Source organism: Typopeltis vanoorti, chromosome 1, assembly GCF_054136105.1.
Source record: "Typopeltis vanoorti isolate ZY-2024b chromosome 1, IOZ_Tvanoo_1.0, whole genome shotgun sequence".
Taxonomy (NCBI): Eukaryota; Metazoa; Arthropoda; class Arachnida; order Uropygi; family Thelyphonidae; genus Typopeltis; species Typopeltis vanoorti.
Window position 1 is genome coordinate 173354306 of NC_143549.1, and position 21091 is coordinate 173375396.

The 21091-nt window shown below is 37.2% G+C and overlaps 1 protein-coding gene across 1 annotated transcript in view; it reads right to left on the minus strand.

Moving 5' to 3' along the window:
* LOC150110649 (O-acyltransferase like protein-like) overlaps positions 1 to 21091 on the minus strand; it is a 91869-nt gene that overhangs the window by 1216 nt on the left and 69562 nt on the right. The window lies entirely within an intron of this gene.

Here is a 21091-nt window from a genome sequence, read left to right on the forward strand (position 1 = left end):
CAAGGTATGATAGATACTGTGAGAATGTCGTATAGTTGTGATGGACATGATGTTTAGGGCCTACCTCGATGAGTCTAAGGACTCTCTGGAGTCGCCCGTAATAATAATAATAATAATAATAATATGTAAACAAGTTCACTTTCACTCATAAAATCATAACCCTACCTTTAGTTTTGATAGATCCCCAGATTATCAAAGTGGCTCATGCTTATGCACTTTTCATAAGAGAACTCTCAATAATTTATAACTCATAATTCATGAAGAAAAAGATCTTAAAAGCCTTTAACTTGAAAGTAAATTTTCTACATGGCTCTGTTGAGTAATCAATACTCAGAATAGATGTTTGCTGCTTAGATGTTAGTATAAGCAACTGAAAATAGAGGACTGCTGCAATAATGAGAAGGACACTGACCTGCAGAGATAAAACAGTTATCATTCCGTTGTATAAGACCCTGATCAGACCACACTTGGACTATTATTCTCAGATTTGGTCCCCAGGATTTGAAGGGGATAAATTAACTGTGGAAAGGATACAAAGATGGTTTCGTGACTGTACAGTTTTGGTTATGAGAATCGGCTGAAGGAATGTGGACTGCAGAGTTTGGTGGATAGAAGAAGGATAGGTGATATGATTGAGACTTTTAAACTGTTGAGAGGTGGTTATAGGGTTGACACTGGGGAGTTCTTTCGCTTGGTTGAACAGCAGGAAGGAGTGATGACAAGAGGCCATCCCTGGAAGTTACGAAAGGAAACTGTGAGCAAGAGGGTGAGGAGTAGTTTCTTTGCATGGAGGGTGGTTGAACGGTGGAATGCATTGCCTGATGGAGTGGTGAGAGTGAGAATGGTCAATGAGTTTAAGGAGTGGTATGATAGACATTGTGTTTCTTGGAGGGGGGGGACCTCCTCTCGATGAGTGATGACAGACTTTATATTCTTCTCCAAGATCTTATCAACTAATGAAGCCACACAAACTGCCCTATAGTTAGACACTTCCAGTCTGTTACCAAAGTTTTATGCAATGGCACTATCTTACCTTCCTTCCATTCCTTGGGCACCTTTCCCACAGCCAGACTTTCACTGAAAAGCCAGGTTAAAGACACTGTCAGTTCCCTAGCACATTCTCTCAAAACTCGTGGTGAAATACCATCCAGTTCCAAAGCTTTACTGACATCCAGAGTACTCAGTATCTGAAACACACTCTCCTCCTGTACTTCTAAACCTCGAACTTACCCTAACCCTCTAGCATTAAAACTGACTCCTCTAGGATGAAATAATCCAATAAAGTGTTCATTGAACAATTCCACTATGTCCTCTGCATCAGTCACTGTATTCCCATTTTTATCCTACAATATCATTCTTCCACAGTCATTTCTCCTCTTACTGGCCACATAGCTAAAAAATTCTGTAGGATTTTCTTTGGATCTTAGGGCCAATCTCCTCTCATATTCCAGTTTTGCTTTCCTTACCACACTAGTCACTCTTCTGGCCTGTGTCTTATATTCTTCATGCATCTTCTCTTCACCTGTCTCCTTATATCTCTTCTATAGTCTCCTTTTTGCATGCAGTTCCTGTTTAATATTGTTTGTCATCTACTTTACTCCAAATTGTGTCCTCTTCTTCACTCGTTGTATACAACTTACCATTGCTGATAACAAATATTCTTTCACAATTTCCCATGCACTAATGATATCCTGGCCTTCCAATTCCTTCCTCCATGAAACTTCCCGAAGTTGACGTCTAAGACTATTATAATCACCTGCTTTAGAATTCCACATAAGTTCCTGTCTCTTTGATACTCCTGCATGTCTATTCATTTTCCAAGTCAAAACCATATAGTCACTCTCTCAAACTGGTGGGAGAGATGTCATCTCAGTTATTATCAACTCTTCTGATGCTATAACCAAATCCAAAACTCTTGAACCTCTTGTTCTCTCTGTTACATGTTGCCTAAGATATTTGTCCTTCAAGAATTCTAGAAATTCCATTCCCCCTATTGCTACATGCATCTTCCTCTCTCCAATTTATACTACTGTAGTTAAAATCTCCCATAACAATCATTCTTCTTGCACTTGTCAAACTTAACTGTCTAACCATCTCCTGGTCCCTATATGCAAGTATACTTGAGAAACAGTTGAGAAGAATGGTGGAAGAAAAGCTTGGTGAATAACAAGCTGGTTCAGGTCAAATAGAGGCTGTCAGATTCAGATCTTCACTTTACAACAAATAGTGGAGAAATCATGGGAATATAACAAAGATCTGTATTTAAGTTTTGTCGATTTGGAAAAGGCATATGACAAGGTGCCAAGAGAGTAGCTTTTCGATATGCTGCATTTATATGGTGTCAATGGGGCATTATATCAAGCAATACTTAGTCTTTATTTGAGTTGTAAGTCAGCAGTTAGAATTGAAGGAAGTACAGGAAGATGGTTTAATGTTAAATCTGGTGTGAGACAAGGATGTACATTATCCCCTCTGTTATTCATTATCTATATGGATCACATTATGAAGGAAAGTGGTATTAAACCTGATATCAAAATTGGAGATGTTAATGTCAGCTCTTTGCTTTATGCGGACGATGTTATACTTCTAAATAAATCCGCTACAAGTCTGCAAGATTCTCTGACTAAATTGAATAACTGTTGTAATAGATATGGTATGAAGGTCAGCAATAAAAGACAAAGACAATGAAAATAGGCAGAATCATTGAAAATGTCAACTGTGTTGTGAATGGAGAACCTGTGGAACAAGTAAAACATTTCAGCTACTTAGGCACGATTTTTAGTGCCTAAGTAGCTGAAATGTAGTAGTAGCTATTAAATTAAATTATTATTAAATTAATATTAAATATATTAAATTAAGTAGCTATTTAAATGTGGAAATAGACAACAGAATCAACAAAGCTGGTATGGTAGGAAGTCAATTGAATAAATTCATGTGGAATAAGAGAGAAATTAGTCGGAACACTAAATTAGCTGTATACAAGACAGTTTTCAAACCAGTTTTAACTTATGGATCTGAGAGCTGGGTCAGAAGTAAAACACTTGACCAAAGACTAGAGACCACAGATATGAGAGTCCTGAGAAAGATTTTAGATGTGAACAGATGGCATCAATGGCAATATCATATATTTCAAATGAGGATATAAGTGATGAGTCCCAGATGAGTCTTTGACTCCATGAGGACTTGGGGTGGTAATAATAATAATATTAGGTAAGAACTTGACATTGTCAGTATCCAGGAATGCGTTAGCAGAGCTAATCATAGGTGGTATGATCACTTAAACAGAATGGGTGAGGAAAGATTAGCAAAACAAGTGTTCTCTGCTAGGTTGGCAGAAAACGACCCAGAGTAAGACCAAGATATAGGTGGATTGATACGGTACAAAAGTGCCTTAGATTATAGAAATATAAGATCTGATAATGTTGAAGTGTTGTCAAGTAACAGACTGATTTGGAGGAAAATTATAGATAGGAAGTTAGTAATGATGTAAATTTTTCATGTAGGACTATCATATCCTGTACACCCCTTGAGGGTACATGGCAGGAATTTGATGATGATGATGATGATGTTTCCAGGAGAAAAAACCCTGCCACCTCTGTATGAGATCAGCTAATTTACCTTCAATTGAAAAAAAATTGTATACTTGTTTAAGCCTAGATACTTGTTTATTTTCCTTAGAAGGAGAGATAGTTCTCTCCTTCATACATCGATTTTACTACACCCCTTTTTTTTATGATCTGTGCCAGAAATTCATACTATAAAAGTGCTCTGAGAACCATCTTACATGGAATTGGTGTAGGGAAGTTTCAAAATATCAGTGTAGGGCAGGTCATCAGGTTTTATGACTAATGGTTTCAGTCCAGACAACAGTACAGCACCATCTCCATCAGATTTCATTGTAAAGACTGACCATATTTATAAAATGAAATTATATGAGGAAGAAAAACTAGCTACATTGTAAGATGCAGCTTCATGGTACCTAATATGCTAATCATGCTAGCTACTATATAGCTAATCATGCTACCACTTTGATTACACTTGTTTCATAATTCTGTGGTCAAGTAAGATCAGGCCAGGCCCAGATTTAAGGTTGCTGTGGACTTAAACTATAACTTTTAAGAGACCTGTCCTACAGAGTCAATTTTCAGTTTAATAAACCTGAAGTTTTAACCTCGCATCAGCTTTAATAAACTTGATGTGAGGCCTTAACCTGTAGAAATTGTCTAGCTTATACATAAATCTGGCCATATAATAGGGTGTGTGTTACCAGTTTGGTTTTGTATTAACTGCAGTATTAGTAGAATCGTGGAGATCATACTACACACTTACCTATAGAGATTTGTATAAGTATTTGCAGCCACTTGTATGATCAGACCTCTTATCTCATTGTTCAGAGGAACAAATAGTGTGATTGTGATGCTGCTACCTCTTTAAGGCTTACTGGTACCTGTCTATAAATTTACTTTCATGAGAAGAAGGGAGGGGTATAACCATGTCATGTAAAAAATTTTTATCATTTCCGTACACTCAATGTTTCATTTAAGAGAATATAATTGAACAAGAAATTAGGCTGTTTTAATCCTTTAGTCAAGATTAACAAAGTTTGGATGTGAAGTATTTTCACAATAAACATATTCACCCCCCCCCACACACACTTTTCTTACACTTGGATAAAAGATTAAAACAAGATTATAATTCCTTAATCACTTATAATTTACTTAATAACTAATAATAACTAAGAGAAAATAGCACATATTAGCATATGTGCTTATATGTGGATCATCTAATTTAATTACACCTAAGTTAAAAATAACATCAGCAGATGGTTTTTATGCTTTTACTGTTATTGAAACTTTACATGCATACAAGCATGCATTCACCCCCCCCACACACACACACACACATGCACACACACAGAGAGAGAGAAACACTGAATTATGACCACCTGCCTAATCATGATGGGCTGATTTTACATGGCTGAATGGCCAGCTCCAGCCATTCAATCAGATGTGTAAAGATGTCAGAATGGATCTGTAGCCATGATGTCTGTATGTCTGTAAGGCATCATGGCTACAGATCCCTGAATGGATGAGGAGGATGCATGATCTATATGTCTCAAAGCCCATTCCAGAAAGTCACACACCTGTTTAACATTAACACCAGATTAATGTAGAGGAAATTTTTCAGAGTACAAGGAGACAAGGGTACAACTAGAGGCCATCCCTGAAAGCTGTATAAACAGGGTGTGAGGGTGAATCAAAGCCTTACACAATGGAACAAGAATCTCCCTACTTCTACAAGTCAGTGTCCTCCGCATCATTCCCAGAAGTCTTTGTGTTGTCTTCACAATTTTGGTTATGCATCCATTAAATTTCAGATCCTTATCCACTATCACCCCTAGATCTCTTATTTCCTCCACTTCCAACAATATATCCTCACTAAGCAAAATTCTGCATTGCATTTTTGTTTTCCAAATTTTAAAACCTTATATTTTGCAACATTGAACTCATATCCCCATTCCAGTGCCCAATCACTCAGTTTATTCAAGTCTTATTGTAAGGCTACAACATCTTCACTACTCTTCATGGTTTGTCCCAACTTTACATCATCTGCAAACAACTGAATATCAACATCCAAATCTTCAGCAATATCATTAATATACAAGTTAAACAGCAATGGCCCTAAAACAGACCCTTGAGGACACCACTAGTAACTTTCCTTTTTCTGGATATCGCTCCCCCATACACAACTTGTTGATACCTATCAGATAGCCAGTCTCCAATCCAATGTACCATTCTAATATCCAACTCCATCTGCTCTAGTTTGACTATCAACTTATCATGCAGCAATCTATCAAAAGCCTTTGCAAAATCTAAGTATATTACTGTGTATCCTTCTCCTCTGTCCATGGAAGCATTCACCTTATTGTAATAATAAGGTGAATGCTGACCCACAATAGGCCTATAGTTTCATGCTTGAGTTCTATCACCTCCTTTATGAAGTGGCACATTTCCCTCCTTCCACTCCTTAGGAACGTGACCAAGTGCAAAACTCATATTAAAAAAATATGTCAAGGCCGGCGTCAACTCCCTGGCACATTTCTTCAGAATACGTAGTGATATATTATCAAGCCCCACAGCCTTATTAACATCTAGTTTGCTCAACTTCCCATACACCTCTTGTTCACTTACAGGCAGTATCTCTTCCCCATCGTCAACTGCTTTCAATCTGTCAATGAGGTCACATTCACAAGATTGAAAGACCTTTATGAACTGCTCATTAAGTATCTCCACCACACTTTCTGCAGCAGCTGTCTTTATACTATTTTTTCCAATCAATGCCATCCTTCCATAATCATTCTTTCTTTTACTGGCTACATATCAAAAGAACTCCTCAGGATTCTTTTTGGCTTCATGCTGTTCATACCTCTCTTTAGCTACTCTCACCAACCAAGTCACCCACCTTGCCTGGTCTTTCTAGTCCTCATGGAATTAGTTATTTCCACTTTTTTTATGCTGCCTCCATAATGCCTTTTTTCTTTGTATTATATGCTTAATCTCTTTATTCATCCATTTCACACCTACCTCATTTAACCTTCTCACCCTTGGAATAAATTTAAACATTCCATATACTAGATAGTTTTTGAAAATTCCCCAAGCTGCATTGATCTTTTTTCCAGCTAACTCCTCATTCCATGCTACACCTGCAAGCTGTGTCCTGAGCTCTTCATAATCACCCCCCTTTGTAGTTCCACATATACCCTTTTCTCACAGAGGTCCTCACACTGTTGGCAACCACCCAGGTAATCACCTCATGGTCACTCTCACCAATTGGTGCGTGATTTGACACCTCATTTATAATTAAATCCTCTGATGAGATGATCAAATCCAAGACCCTCAATCCTCACGAGCCCTCTGTTACATACTGTCTGGGATAGTTATCCCTCAAAAACTAAAGAAACTTATTTTCTTTACTTCCAGTTGCTATCTCATCATTCCAGTCTATACTGCCATAATTAAAATCACCCATAATGATCACTCTTTTCTTATTTCCTTGGCTAATTTGATTATACATTTCATTATCACTTCCATCCACATTACCAGATATATAACAACATCCAACGAAGTATTTCATTCCATTCACCTCTATCTCACACCATACTGCCTCAAAACCACTGGCACTATTTCCCTCTTGCATCTCTACTTTGTATGGACATAACTCTTTCTCTATCATCAATAGCACTCCCTCTCCCTTTTTACCCCTTCTATCCTCACGAAACACATCATGCCCTTCCATCTCTATTCCTGTCAGGATGTTGTCCTCATCTAACCATGTCTCACTTATTCTGACAATCTTTGGGTGAACAGATGCAATTAGTGCAACCATTTCATCTGCCTTGTTTCTTATACTTCTAGCATTTGTATACAAACACAACAGCTCATTTCTGGACCTACAGCTAGTTTCACTGATACCACTCATTCTATGTGATCTCTCCATGCTCGACTGGGGCCATTTCTCTTTCTGCTCATTCATTTTAGAACCCTCTTCTATTTATTCCAACTTTTTCCTGTTGATCACAGGTCATCCCATTTCTTTCCTGTCTACACATGCTCTTACATCCTCTTGGAGCATCCACCTTTCTCACGCTGTGTACACGTCCACCCTGAGCCTCCCCGTTTCCCTGTTCATCTTGCACACCCGTTCTCTCATTTTCCATACTCATGCCACTCACTTCCTCATTCATAACCATCTCTTCAATCTCTCCTGCTCTTCCACATCACTTCCCACTTGATCTAATTCATACTCTGTACTCACTTCTCTACCTTCTAGCAGCAGTCTCTCCAAGCGACTCACACCATAACCATTCAAATGCAGTCCATCGCACCCATACAGTTCACATCGTCCTTCAAACTTATTCCACACATTAACAAACTGTACTCCCCTCTCATCACACATTTCAGCCAATATATCATTCATAATCCTTGCTCTCTGCCTCATCTCACCACAGTCGTACTTAGGCAACATGCTTACTACTCTTCCTGTCACACTATTCTCTTTTATCCATCTAAGAAGCCTTCTGATATCCATTCTGATGTGCTCTTTGTTCTATCAAGTCATTCGTACCTATTAAAACCATCAACTCCTTTGCTCTCCCCTTCCCCCACATGTGGTGAGGGTTGAAACTGTGAATGAGTTTAAAGCACAGTTTGATGATCTTTTTGCATGAGATAGAGAGTGAGTGTGGACATACTGTGATGAGTCCTCTGAGTCCATGGAAGTCAGATGTTAATTTTTTTTTTTTTTTTTTTTTTGTTCTTTCAAATATTTACATATATGTACAATGAACATTTTTTTTTTTTTAGGTAATAATCATAATAATAATTTACAATTATATTGTTCAGAGTTGCATAAGTTGTATAATATTACATGTTGTAGTTTACTATTTTTTTTTTTTCCAAGTTTGAAAAGGTGTGATTATACAACAGTATTTACACATATGCAATCTAAATATTATATTTCCTTATTTTCACAAACATACAGTGTAAACTCATGATTTACATTTAAAATAATTTTTTTTATTACATTGCATACATTTGATTACATATGATACATTACTTACATTTGTTTACATGCGATTTTTAAATTACGTACATTTGTTTACATATAATATATACATTACATACATTGGTTTTCATGTGATATGTATATTACATGCATTTTGTTACATATGATACATCTCGGATGAGAACTAATTTTTTGCTTTTATCCTCGAAGCTTATCTGAGGATGACACCGGTTGGTTATTATGTTTTTTTTTTTTTTTTTTTTTTTTGCTGTGTTGAGAAGCTACGAAATCTGTGGTTGAGAAATTCGCGCGCGCACACACACACACGCACACGCACGCACGCACACACACAATAACTTGGAATGTATTGATGTGTCGCTGAACTGGAAGCCTTAACCAATATATTGTGTTTCATTAAGTTTGTATGGTATTTTGGGTGCGTGTTTCTAGTTTGTAGTATGTCCTTAGAGCTCTTTTCAGACTATTGTAGTTTGTAAGGTTTCTGTATTCAAAAGGTAATTTTTTTATCATTGTCTGGGATGTAGAAGTTTCGCGTGGCCTTTCCGTAGTGATTATTGTATTTATATGTGATATAATTAGTAGTCTGAGGTCTTGTTATACGGTATGTATTTCTAACTGTCCTGTAGTTGGCATCGAAATAATGTTTTAGCAAAGCTGCATAGTGACATAAATGTTTTGCTGTCAGTATTTTGTATTTTGACATTGCAATGTCTATAAGGTCGTTATTTTCTCTTTGTTCCCAAAAGATCAGTTTTGCCATTTTGTACTGTAGCGATGTTAATCTATTTAATTTGTAGGGTGCACAGAAAGCATACGTTGTTATAGCGTATCTTAGTATATTTTGGCATAGTGCTTTGTATATTAGTGTTTTAAGGCGTATGGGAACTATGTCTTTTAACCTGTAGAGTTTGCCACTTATTGTTCGGAGTTTGTTGTGTAGATGGTTTATATGGCTATTCCAGTTCATATCTGAATCGAAGTAAATTCCAAGGTATCGTATTGTTTCAACCTGAGTGATTGTAGTGGTTTTGCTGTTCTGTGTGTTTTTTATGTTGGAAAGTGGATGTTGGATGGTTATTATTATTATTATTATTATTAAACAAGACCTCATGGAGTCAAAGACTCATCTAGGAGGTCCTTTTATCTTACACACACATCTCATCATACCGTGTCTTAAACACATTCAAACTACTTGCAGACACCACGCTCTCAGACAAGGCATTCCAATCACTCACAACTCTGCACGAAAAAAACCTGCCTCTCACTCCCTTACTCACACCCTCCTTATACAGTTTCCAGGGATGACCTCTGGTTCTCCCCTGATCTCCCACTATTCTCTATAGAACTTCTCCACCATTGATCCTATAACAACCCCTTACCAACTTGTAGGTCTCTATCATATCTCCCCTCTTCCTTCTCTCCACGAGACTCTGCAAATTACATCTTTTCAATCTTTCCTCATACTCAACATTCCAGAGGTCAGAAACTACCTTAGTCAGTCGCCTTTGGACCCTTTCCAACATCTCTTCATCCTTCTGAAAACCCGGTGACCAAATCTGGGCACAATAGTCCAAGTGTGGCCTAATCAAAGCCTTATACATTGGAACAAGTATCTCCCTACTTCTACATGTCAGTGTCCTCCGCATCATTCCCAGAAGTCTTTGTGTTGTCTTCACAATTTTGGCGATGTGTCCCCTAAATTTTAGATCCTTATCCACTATCACCCCCAGATCTCTTATTTCCTCTACTTCCAACAATATATTCTCACCAAGCATAAATTCTGCATCCCATCTTTGTTTTCCAAATTTTAAAACTTTACATTTTGCAACATTGAACTCACATCCCCATTTGCTTGCCCAATCACTCAATTTATTCAAGTCTTCTTGCAAGGCCACAACATCTTCACTACTCTTTATGGTTCGTCCCAACTTTGCATCATCTGCAAACAACTGAATATCTCCATCCAAATCTTCACCAATATCATTAATATATAAGTTAAATAGTAATGGAGTGTGGTTAACAAAGGTGTCAGAACAAGGTTTTTTGCCTGGAGGGTGGTGAATGAGTGGAATTCATTGCCTGACTTAGTTGTGAGCTCTTCGTCTGTAAATGAATTCAAGAAGAGATATGACAGATATTGTTTTGCTAGTTTGGGTCTCCCGCGATGAGTCTACTGACTCCATGGAGATACTCGTAATAATAATAAAACAGACCCCTGAGGCACTCCACTAGTGACTTTCCTTTTCCTGGATATTGCACCCCCATACACAACTTGTTGATACCTATCAGATAACCAGTCTCCAATCCAATGCACTAATCTAATATCCAACCCCATCTGCTCTAGTTTGACTGTCAACTTATCATGAGGTACTCTATCAAAAGCCTTTTTGATATAGTTATATACTTGTTATCAACTGGTCGACTCAGTGGGTTTCTGAATATCATTAATTTTGTCTTTTCTGAGTTTAGGTGTATGGAGTTTTTCGTGAGCCAGTCTATGATCAGATTTATGTCATGTTGCATATTTGTTTGGGCTATGCTTGCGTTATTATGGATGGATATTATTGCTGTATCGTCTGCGTATTGGAATATCTTACCTTTGAGTGGTAGCTGATTAATATCATGCGTCTAAATGTTAAATAGAGTTTGGGAGAGTACAGCTCCCTGTGGTACTCCACAGGTGACTGGTAGCTCTCTGCTTCGGTTTGACCCAATATGTGTGATATGCTTTCTATTTTGAAGGTAGTTTGTAAACCACCTGTGAAGAGGCCCATCTATTCCAACATGCCTCAGCTTTTCTAACAAGGTTTGATGTGTAAGTGTATCGAATGCTTTAGATCAATAAAGACTACCATGGCAATTTTGTTTTTGTCTAAGGCGGTATTAATTACGTCTGTAAAATCTTCCAAGAGAAATGTTGTTCCCTTATTTTTCTGAAAACCATATTGTGTTTTGGGGATAATATGAAAGGTCTCAGTGTATGCTGTGAGTTTCTTCAGTATAATCCGCTCCATAATTTGATTGATAATTGGTAATGTTGCTATGGGTCTGTAATTGCTGATTAAATTTCTTTTTCCATGTTTGTATATGGGTGTGATTATGGCGGTCTTTGGCATACTTGGTATCTGTCCTGTTTTAAATATTTTATTTATTAGTTTTAGTAGGATAGGACTTAAACTAGTTGCATGTTGCTTTATATCGTTAGGTCTGATACCATCTATTCCTGGACCTTTGTTTGGTTTGATTTGGTGTATTGCAGAGAGAAGTTCTGCTTCTTTTGTGGTAGGGAACCATAGTGTATGTTTTGATTGTGGTCCAAGTGGAGGGTCTCGTTTTGTGATTGGGGGAATATTTCTGTGCAGTTCTTGGATGGAGTCTGCAAAGTATTGGTTAAAATCATTTGCTAGTTGTTGGATAGGTTTTGCGTCTTTCATGAAGCTGTGTTTTATGGTTTCGGAGGCGGTGGTGTTGGGAACAAAATCTAGCATCTCATTGATCAGATGCCAGGTTTGTTTCATGTTGTTTTGTGCAGAGGTTAGTTTGTCTCTGTAGTAGCTTCTTTTTGCATTTCTGATTTGTGTTGTAAGGCAATTCCTTGTTATCTTATATTCAGTTTTTAAAGCTGTGTTATTTGGATATCACTTTAATTCTTTCCATAAAGCGTCCTTTCTGTGTATTTCTAGGATTAAGTTTTGTTATCCAAGGATATTGTGTTGTTTTTGAATGAATTCAGACTTTCTTTGTTGCTTTCTTATATATTTCCTCCAGCTTGAGTTTAATGTTGTTGTATAAGATATCTGCTGAATCTGCTGCCAGGTGTTCCCAGTCTGTGTTTCTTATTTCGTGGTTGACTATTTCTTCGTCTATTATTGTTTTCTGTCGCTTTTCTTCTGTGGAGCATTGCATGGATATTGTCTTGGTGTGCAGGTGTAGAGCGGTGAAGTAATGGTCTGCTACTTTGTACTTTATGACTGACGCAGTGTAACTATTTGGTGGTGGTCGGACGTTTATATGATCTAGACCGGAGGCAGTGATAGTATTTCCGAATATTTCTTGTCTAGTACACGATGTTATTGTTGGTATTAGATTATATACGGATAGTGTGTCTAGGTATTGTACAGTGTTGTTCTGGTTTTCGTTTGCAATATTTATGTTTATGTCACCAATTATCATTAGGTGTTCGGTTGAGCATATTTCTTGGCTTGAAAGCTAGCAATTGAGCTCGTGCAAGAGTTTTATCATGTTTTGGTTTGGTGGCCTGTAAATAGCATTTAGTATTATGGGATGGTGTGTATTGGTAGTATCAGTGATTTCGAGGCAAAGGGTTTCAGCATGCTCAAACTGATAGGCCGTTTCCTTTGCTATTAATTTTTGTTTGATCATGCCGCCACCCCCTCTTTTTGTTTGGCGGCATGATCTATGTTGTTGGAAGCCTGGAATTTGGAAAGCAGTCGCTTCGTCATTAGTTATGGATACTTCTGTAAGAATCAATAATATCAGTGTAATTCCTCAGATAAGCCTGTAACAATAACCAATGTTTTCGGATGCTTCTGATGTTAATATGCAAGATTGAGAGACCTCTGGCTTGTACTGTGTGTTGTTTCCATGCAACATGCAATTCAAAAGTACAATTACTGATGTATTCTGGTATAATTACATCTATCTGATGGTTCACGTTCATTTTTGTTGTGTTGAGATCTTCTTATTGAACTAATAATAATAATAATAATAATAATAATCTCCAAGATGTTCATTTGGGTCAAGATGTAGTGAATTCACTCATTCAAGATGAGTGATTTCCTATGTGTGTTACTTGAACCAGTTACTGCAGTGTCAGCCTGTGACTTAACACATTACTGTCCTCAAAGATTGTCTCTCTTAATGAACAGCTGGAACTTTAAGTTACTTTAAAACTTTAAACTTTAAAAGTTAAGAATTGGAACTTTAAAGGATTATTACTATTATTAATTGACACCTCCAGGGAGTCCAAAGACTCATCAAGTGAGGGCACCAACTCTACCACTTAATCCATCAACTACAGCAAATCACGTCAACTACACCAATGCCATCTACTGTCCATCAACACCACTAGTATTTGGACAGAAAATCACAAACATCCATGCCCAGAGTGGGATTCGAACCCTCAGCCTTCTGGCTGGAGAGTGGATACGCTAACCACTCAGCCAACCAGGCCGGCATAATGTACACATGTTCTCGGCCTGGAATCAAACTGAGGGCCTTGCACATGTGAGCTGCACATGATAACCACTATACTACGAGAACACACAAAGGCCATTCAGGTCATGAATAAGTGTAACCATTTGCCCATACCGCATGATGAAATTCTTCTCCCAGTATAAACTTCCGTGCCCATGACAGGATTCGCAAAAGTTCCTTAACTTTAAAAGTTAAAAATCGGAAGAATATTGCATAGAAAAGAAAAGAATGGCTAAAAATTGTTTTGCAAGCTAAAACTCATAAAGAATTGTAAAGCTAGAAGAAGACGTGAACAACTGAAATATGGCAGAATGTATGTGATCTGCCATACACTTTTGGTAGGCTAAAATGCTTATATGTAAGTCAATACAAATACAGGACAGAAGTTCTAATTCTGACCAGAAAAACATACATTAAACACACACCAAATTAAGTTATATGTAAAGAAATTGGTAAGAAAGTATCACAAAGTAGAAATATGTTTTGTGGGCTACAAGAAAAAAAAAAAGCCTTGAGATATAGAGAAGAGAGCACAGCAAAAAAGAATCAATCAAAAAACAACAGGTGATATGGAAATCTAAAAAGTTTCACACTGACTACACTACACTACACCACACCTCAGACCTCCAAAAACTTAGTGGAAGATATTTATTATCACAATGCTCATTAAATTGTGCCATAAACCCATTTACCTGTTTCTGCCACGCCCTCAAGTAATGCCTCCCATTCATTAATCATTCTCCAAGCAAAAACCTGCTCCTTACTACCCCTCTCTCTCACACACACACACAAACACACAACTTAAACAGCTAACTTAAATGGCTCTTTAAGTGTCATTCCCTTGATCTGTTCTTATACTCAACATTCAAGAGACCAGGTGCCATCTCAGTCCACAAATGTCCAAATCTGGCAAGGACAGATGAAATTATAACCTCTTTCTTTTCTTCTTTCTACATGTCATACCCTTGCATCTTCACCATAGTCCACTGCAGTGTTTTTGCAATGTGATTCCATAAATTTCAGGTGCTTGTTCACCATAATCCTTAGTTCCCTTATATAACCAAACACTGATGTGTTTGTTATATAAGGGAACCTAATGAATATCAAGTAACCCATCCTTGCCTTCCTAATTTCTAAACCTCAAATTTTGTTAAATGAATTAGCATACCCACTTTTCTAAAACCCATACAGTCAATCTATTCAAATCCTTATGCTGAACAACATTACTCAGCAAGTAGCTAAGCAATGTTGTTCAGCAGAACAGCATTACATATCATCATTATGTATGCCCTATTATAATTTATTGATCTGCCATACATTTACCAGAAAACTAGTTCTTTTGTGACACATTCTCAAAATGGAATGCATTGCCTGATAGATAGGGTGGTGAGAGCATAAACAGTGAAGGAATTTAAGGAATGGTCTGAGAGACTTTGTGTTCTTTAAGATAGGCCTGATGAGTTATGACTCCATGGAGGTCATGAATAATAATAATAATAATAACTTTCACAAAATACACTGAGGAAAAATAATTAAAATTTATTACAAGCTATATTTCTCTAGTATAAATTAGCATCTTCAGAGCTAAAAAGAAATAAAAGGTAAGCAATTAATGTTCATATTCATATCAATTAAATAATTATGTTTAAAAATGAAGGTGATATCTCTGTTTGTTAATTAGTTACAGTAGCAGGGTATTAAATCACATGTAAAGATAAGGATGTCATTTTGCCTCCTTACAAGGCCTTGATAAGACCTCACTTGGATATTTATTATTATTATTATTATTATTATTATTATTAATATAGACACCTACAACTGTCTCAACTGATACAACTGTCTCAACCACTACACCGAACCTGTACTACGAATCATCTCCATCAATGCCATCTACCGCCCACCTCCACCACCACTACAACTAGCATTCTATGTCTGTAAACAAATTACCTTTTGAATACAGAAACCTTACAAACGACAATAGCCTGAAAAGAGCTCTAAGGACATACTACGAACAAGAAACATGCACCCAAAATACCATACAAACTTAATGAAACACAATATATTCGTTCAGGCTTCCAGTTCAGCGACGCATCAATACATTCCAAGTTATTGTGTGTGTGTGTGTGTGTGTGTGTGTGCGCGCGCGCACAAATTCTCAAGATGTATCATATGTAACCAAATGCATGTAATGTACGTATCACATGAAAACCAATGTATGTATTATATGAAAACCAACGTACGTAATGTAAATATCACATGTAAACAAAGGTAAGTAATGTGTCATATGTAAACAAATGTATGTAATGTATATAATAATTATAACAAATGTATGTAATGTATATAATAACTGTAACAAATGTATACAATGTAAAAAAAAAAATTCTTTTAAATGGAAATCATGAGTTTACACAGTATGTTTGTGAGAATAAGGAAACATAATATTTAGATTGCATATGTGTAAATACTGTTGTATAATCACACCTTTTCAAACTTGAAAAAAAAAAATAGTAAACTACAACATGTAATATTATACAACTTATGTAACTCTGAACTATATAATTGTAAATTATTATTATGATTTTGAAAGTTTATTTTTCACTTGGTTAGAGTATAATAAAATTAGTTTAATCCTTTATCCAAGTGTGAGCAAACAAAGTTTGCACCTGAAAGTATCTTCAGGACTGGGGTAAGGTGGTACAACACCAAGGCAACTCGTTGCAAAGGTGAAGCAAGCTACCAACACTCCTATCTCAGTATCTCCTATAATGCAAAACACATCTCCTTGCGGATATGTCTAATGTTATGCATTAAGGGAAGGGCCACTACCCAGACTAGTTTCGACCTTTATTGAGGTCTCTTCAGTGGGAACCAGGCCCAAGGAGTCCAGGAGCAAGCTACCAACACTCCTATCTCATTATAGGAGATACTGAGATACTCCACTTGGGCCTGGCTCCCACTGAAGAGACCTCAATAAAGGTCGAAACTAGTCTGGGTAGTGGCCCTTCCCTTAATGCATAACATTAGACATATCCACAAGGAGATGTCTTTTGCATTATAGGAGATACTGAGATAGGAGTGTTGGTACCTTGCTCCACCTTTGCAACGAGTTGCCCTAGTGTTGTACCACCTTACCCCAGTCCTGAAGATACTTTCAGGTGCAAACTTTGTTTGCTCACACTTGGATAAAGGATTAAACTAATTTTATTATACTCTAACCAAGTGAAAAATAAACTTTCAACATCTTTCTCTAAATCCAGAGTAATTTATTAAAAAAGGGTGGCACACCATTTGGCAGCTCCTATAGGTAGAGATAACCTGCTAATGCTTCTGCCTGGTATCTCCACTTGGGCCTGGCTCCCACTGAAGAGACCTCAATAAAGGTCAAAACTAGTCTGGGTAGTGGCCCTTCCCTTAATGCATAACATTAGACATATCCGCAAGGAGATGTGTTTTGCATTATAGGAGATACTGAGAGAACAGTGTTAATAGCTTTCTCCACCTTTGCAACGAGTTGCCCTGGTGTTGTACCACTTACCCCAGTCCTGAAGATACTTTCAGGCGCAAACTTTGTTTGCTCACACTTGGATAAAGGATTAAACTAATTTTATTATATTATTATGATTGTTATATAAAAAAAAAACTGTTATCATCATTACTATTTAAATCTCATTATATGTAGCACAAAGTGCTGAACCTTGTAAAATAATATACTGAATAGATGATCATTGTACATATGTAAATATTTGAAAGAACAATAAAAAAAAAAAAAATTATTTCTGACACCTCCAAGGAGTCCAAAGACTCATCGCAGGAGGACACCTACAACTGTCTCAACCACTACACCGAACCTGTACTACGAATCATCTCCATCAATGCCATCTACCGCCCACCTCCACCACCACTACAACTAGTATTCTATGTCTGTAAATTGCGTGTGTTCTGAAGGGCCGATTTGTCTGTATGCAGGTGAAAAACCTGAGTTTCTGGGAGAAAAAACCCTGCTACCTCCTAATAATTTGTGTGCAGGCCTGGCCTCCTGGTTTCCGTTGTGATTCTGATATATTGGAGAGAGTGCAAAGAAGAGTGTAAAATTGATATGAAGATTGTGGGATACTGATTATGAAGACAGATTGAGAATTTGTAGACTGCAGACACTAGCAAACAGGAGAAAGAGGGATGATATGATTGAGGCTTACAAACTTCTGAAAGGGTCATATAGAATTTCAACTGATGGAATTTTTCAATTTATGGAGGGTGGAAAAAGGACAAGAGGGCATCCTTGGAAGCTGAGAATGAATGAAGCTAAGAAGGGGGTGAGGCTAAATTTTTTTTTTTTTTCTCTCATAGGGTGGTGCATCATTGGAATGGATTACCATTGGATGTTGTGAGTGCAAGCAGTGAATGAATTCAAGAATAAGTATGAGAGCTGGTGCGTGTAGTATTTGGTCTCCCTCAATGAGTCCCTCACTCCCTGAAGGTGTCTCTTAATAATAATAATAATAATTTTAAATTGTGTATTTAGGCTTAGGTGCTTATTTAAGCTTGTCATCAGGTTTAATAGAAGGAAACATCACAAAGAAATTAAACATAGGTTTAATTTTTTAAATACAGGGTTAAAGATCAAGTCCTTCCTTCCCCTCTCTCTCTCTCTCTCTCTTTCTCTCTTTATTCCAGGTATATACAAGGTTCCTTGTTCTTGTCATTGTCACATATTATATTAAGGAAAAACTGGAAGGAAGGTCAGCCAACATCTGTCTTGAACAGAAGACATATATTTGCCACCAAATTTATGGTTAGTCAAGTCTAGAAGCCCATGCTTTGGATAACTTGCACAGAATCATAATAAAAAAAATACTAGCTTCAGTGCAGCATAATAGTCTGTCTGAAGGAAAAGTACCCACAATCTTACCTTCCTTCCATTCCCCAGGGGAAATGGAAGGAAGGTAAGATTGTGCCACTGTATAAGGGCAATAGCACACTGGAAGTGTCTAATTATAGGCCCGTATGTCATCAGTAGTTGTTAAGGTCTTGGAGAAATTAGTGATGGACTATATACAGTGTTGGGTAGATGAGGGTAATGTTATCTGTGAGAATCAACATGAATTTGTTAAGGGGTGGCGCTCTTACTTTAGTAATATGATTGTCTTTTATAATAAAGTGACAAGAGCAGTTGATGAGGGAAAGGCATATACTGCCATTTTTTTGGATTTTGCAAAGACGCTTGACAGGGTGCCACATGATAAGCTGATATTTAAGTTGCAGCACATGGGTTTAAATGTCGGGTTAGTCAAATGGATTCAGAATTGGCTGACTGATAGGGCAATATCAAGGAAGCAGAAGGTTACAAGTGGGGTTCCACAGGACTCAGTACTGGGACCTGTATTGTTCAATCTTTATATCAATGATATTGTCAATGGATTGCAAGGGAACATTCAGTTGTTTGCGGATGATGTGAAGTTGGGAAGGGTTATCAGCAATGGTGAAGATGTGGCAGCCCACCAAGAGGATTTGAATAAACTAGACAGATGGGCAAATAATTGGGGATGTTGGTTCAATTCAGTAAAATGTAAAGTCTTGAGGTTTGGGATCCATTGATGGGAGTATGCATACTCAATTGGAGGAGCTGTACTGGAGGAGGTAGGGGAGACAAGGGATCTGGGGGTGATGATTGATAGAAAACTGAAATTCAGGGAGCATATTGCAAAGCTGGTGAGGGTAACTCAGAGGATTGCTGCAATACTGAGAAGGATGCTGACCTGAGGAGATAAAAGAGTTATCATTCTGTTATATAAGGCCCTGATCAGACCACACTTAGACTATTGTTCTCAGATTTGGTCCCCGGGATTTGAAGGGGATAATTGACCATGGAAAGGGTACAGAGGCACATTACAAAGATAGTTTCAGGACTGTACAATATGAGTTGAGGATCGATTGAGGGAATGTGGAATGTAGAATTTGGTGGATAGAAGAAGGAGAGGTGATATGATCGAGACTTTTAAACTGTTAAGAGGCAGTTACAGGATAGACATTGGAGAGTTCCTTCACTTGGCGGAACGGCAGGAAGGAGCAATGAAAAGGGGCCATCCCTGGAAGTTACGGAAGGAGGCTGTGCGCAAGAGAGTGAGGAGTAGTTTCTTTGTGAGGAGGGTGGTTGAACCTTAGAATGCATTGCCTAAGAGAGTGGTTGGGGTGGGAATGGTCAATGGGTTTAAGTATTGGTATGATAAACTTTGTATTTCCTAAAAACAACCTGCCACGATGAGTCTTTTGACTTCATGGAGGGCCTGGATAATAATAAAAATATTTCCCACACCTCCTTCAATTGCAATGCCGATTTACAATTAAAATACAGACTCTGTATAATTATCTATTCATGTAACTGCAGCATGGTGAACAGATTTTATCTTGGCATCTCATCATATGCCTTTTCCAGATTTACAAAAGGTAAATACAAATCCTTGTTATATTCTTACAATTTCTCAACTCACAAAACAAAAATTTGCTCCAAACAATTTTTCTTAACCTCCTCTTCAAGTATGCTTGCATAAATCTAGAACATTCAGAATGTTAAATTCCTCTGTAATTCTCACACTGTTTTATTTTACTTTTTGGAACTTCTGATTAAGCCTTCTCGATTTGTGTAGCTGCTGTAAAACTTTTATACCTCTGTATTTGAGCATTTATGGTCAAATATCCATTCTAGCTGCCTTTTCACATATGCACTTTCTTATGTACTTCTGATTGCATTCCTTTTGAAATTTACAATTTTTTTATGGAAAGAACTTCCAGTCATGCAGAGTTGGTGATGTCTATGGAATCTTTGGATTAATAAAACAGTAAAATTTTGAATATGTTCTCATCATTCCTTGGACATGAAAATATTACGTCCAAGGAATCAATCTGCTAGAGGTTTGGAAATTTCTTGTGTTTGGGAAAGATAGAAAATGATAAAAATATAACTTGATAACAAAACATTATTATTATTTAAATAATAATGATAATAAGAAAATCCAGGAGCTACCATCAACTCCAAGTTTAATCTCAGTGCCACTACCATGATCTCTCGCCTCAAGACTAGCCACACAAGACCAATCAAGTTTAGCAATGGCATAAAAGTCTTCCCTACCTGCAAAATCTGTAACATCGAGAAAGCATCACCAATGCATTTGCTAAACTGTATGAATATTTCCAAATGTGAACTCTATAACAACCCAGAAAAGGTGCTGTATAAAATACATGAACTTGACCTCTATCGATCTGGTGTAATAATACCATGGGATAATAAAAA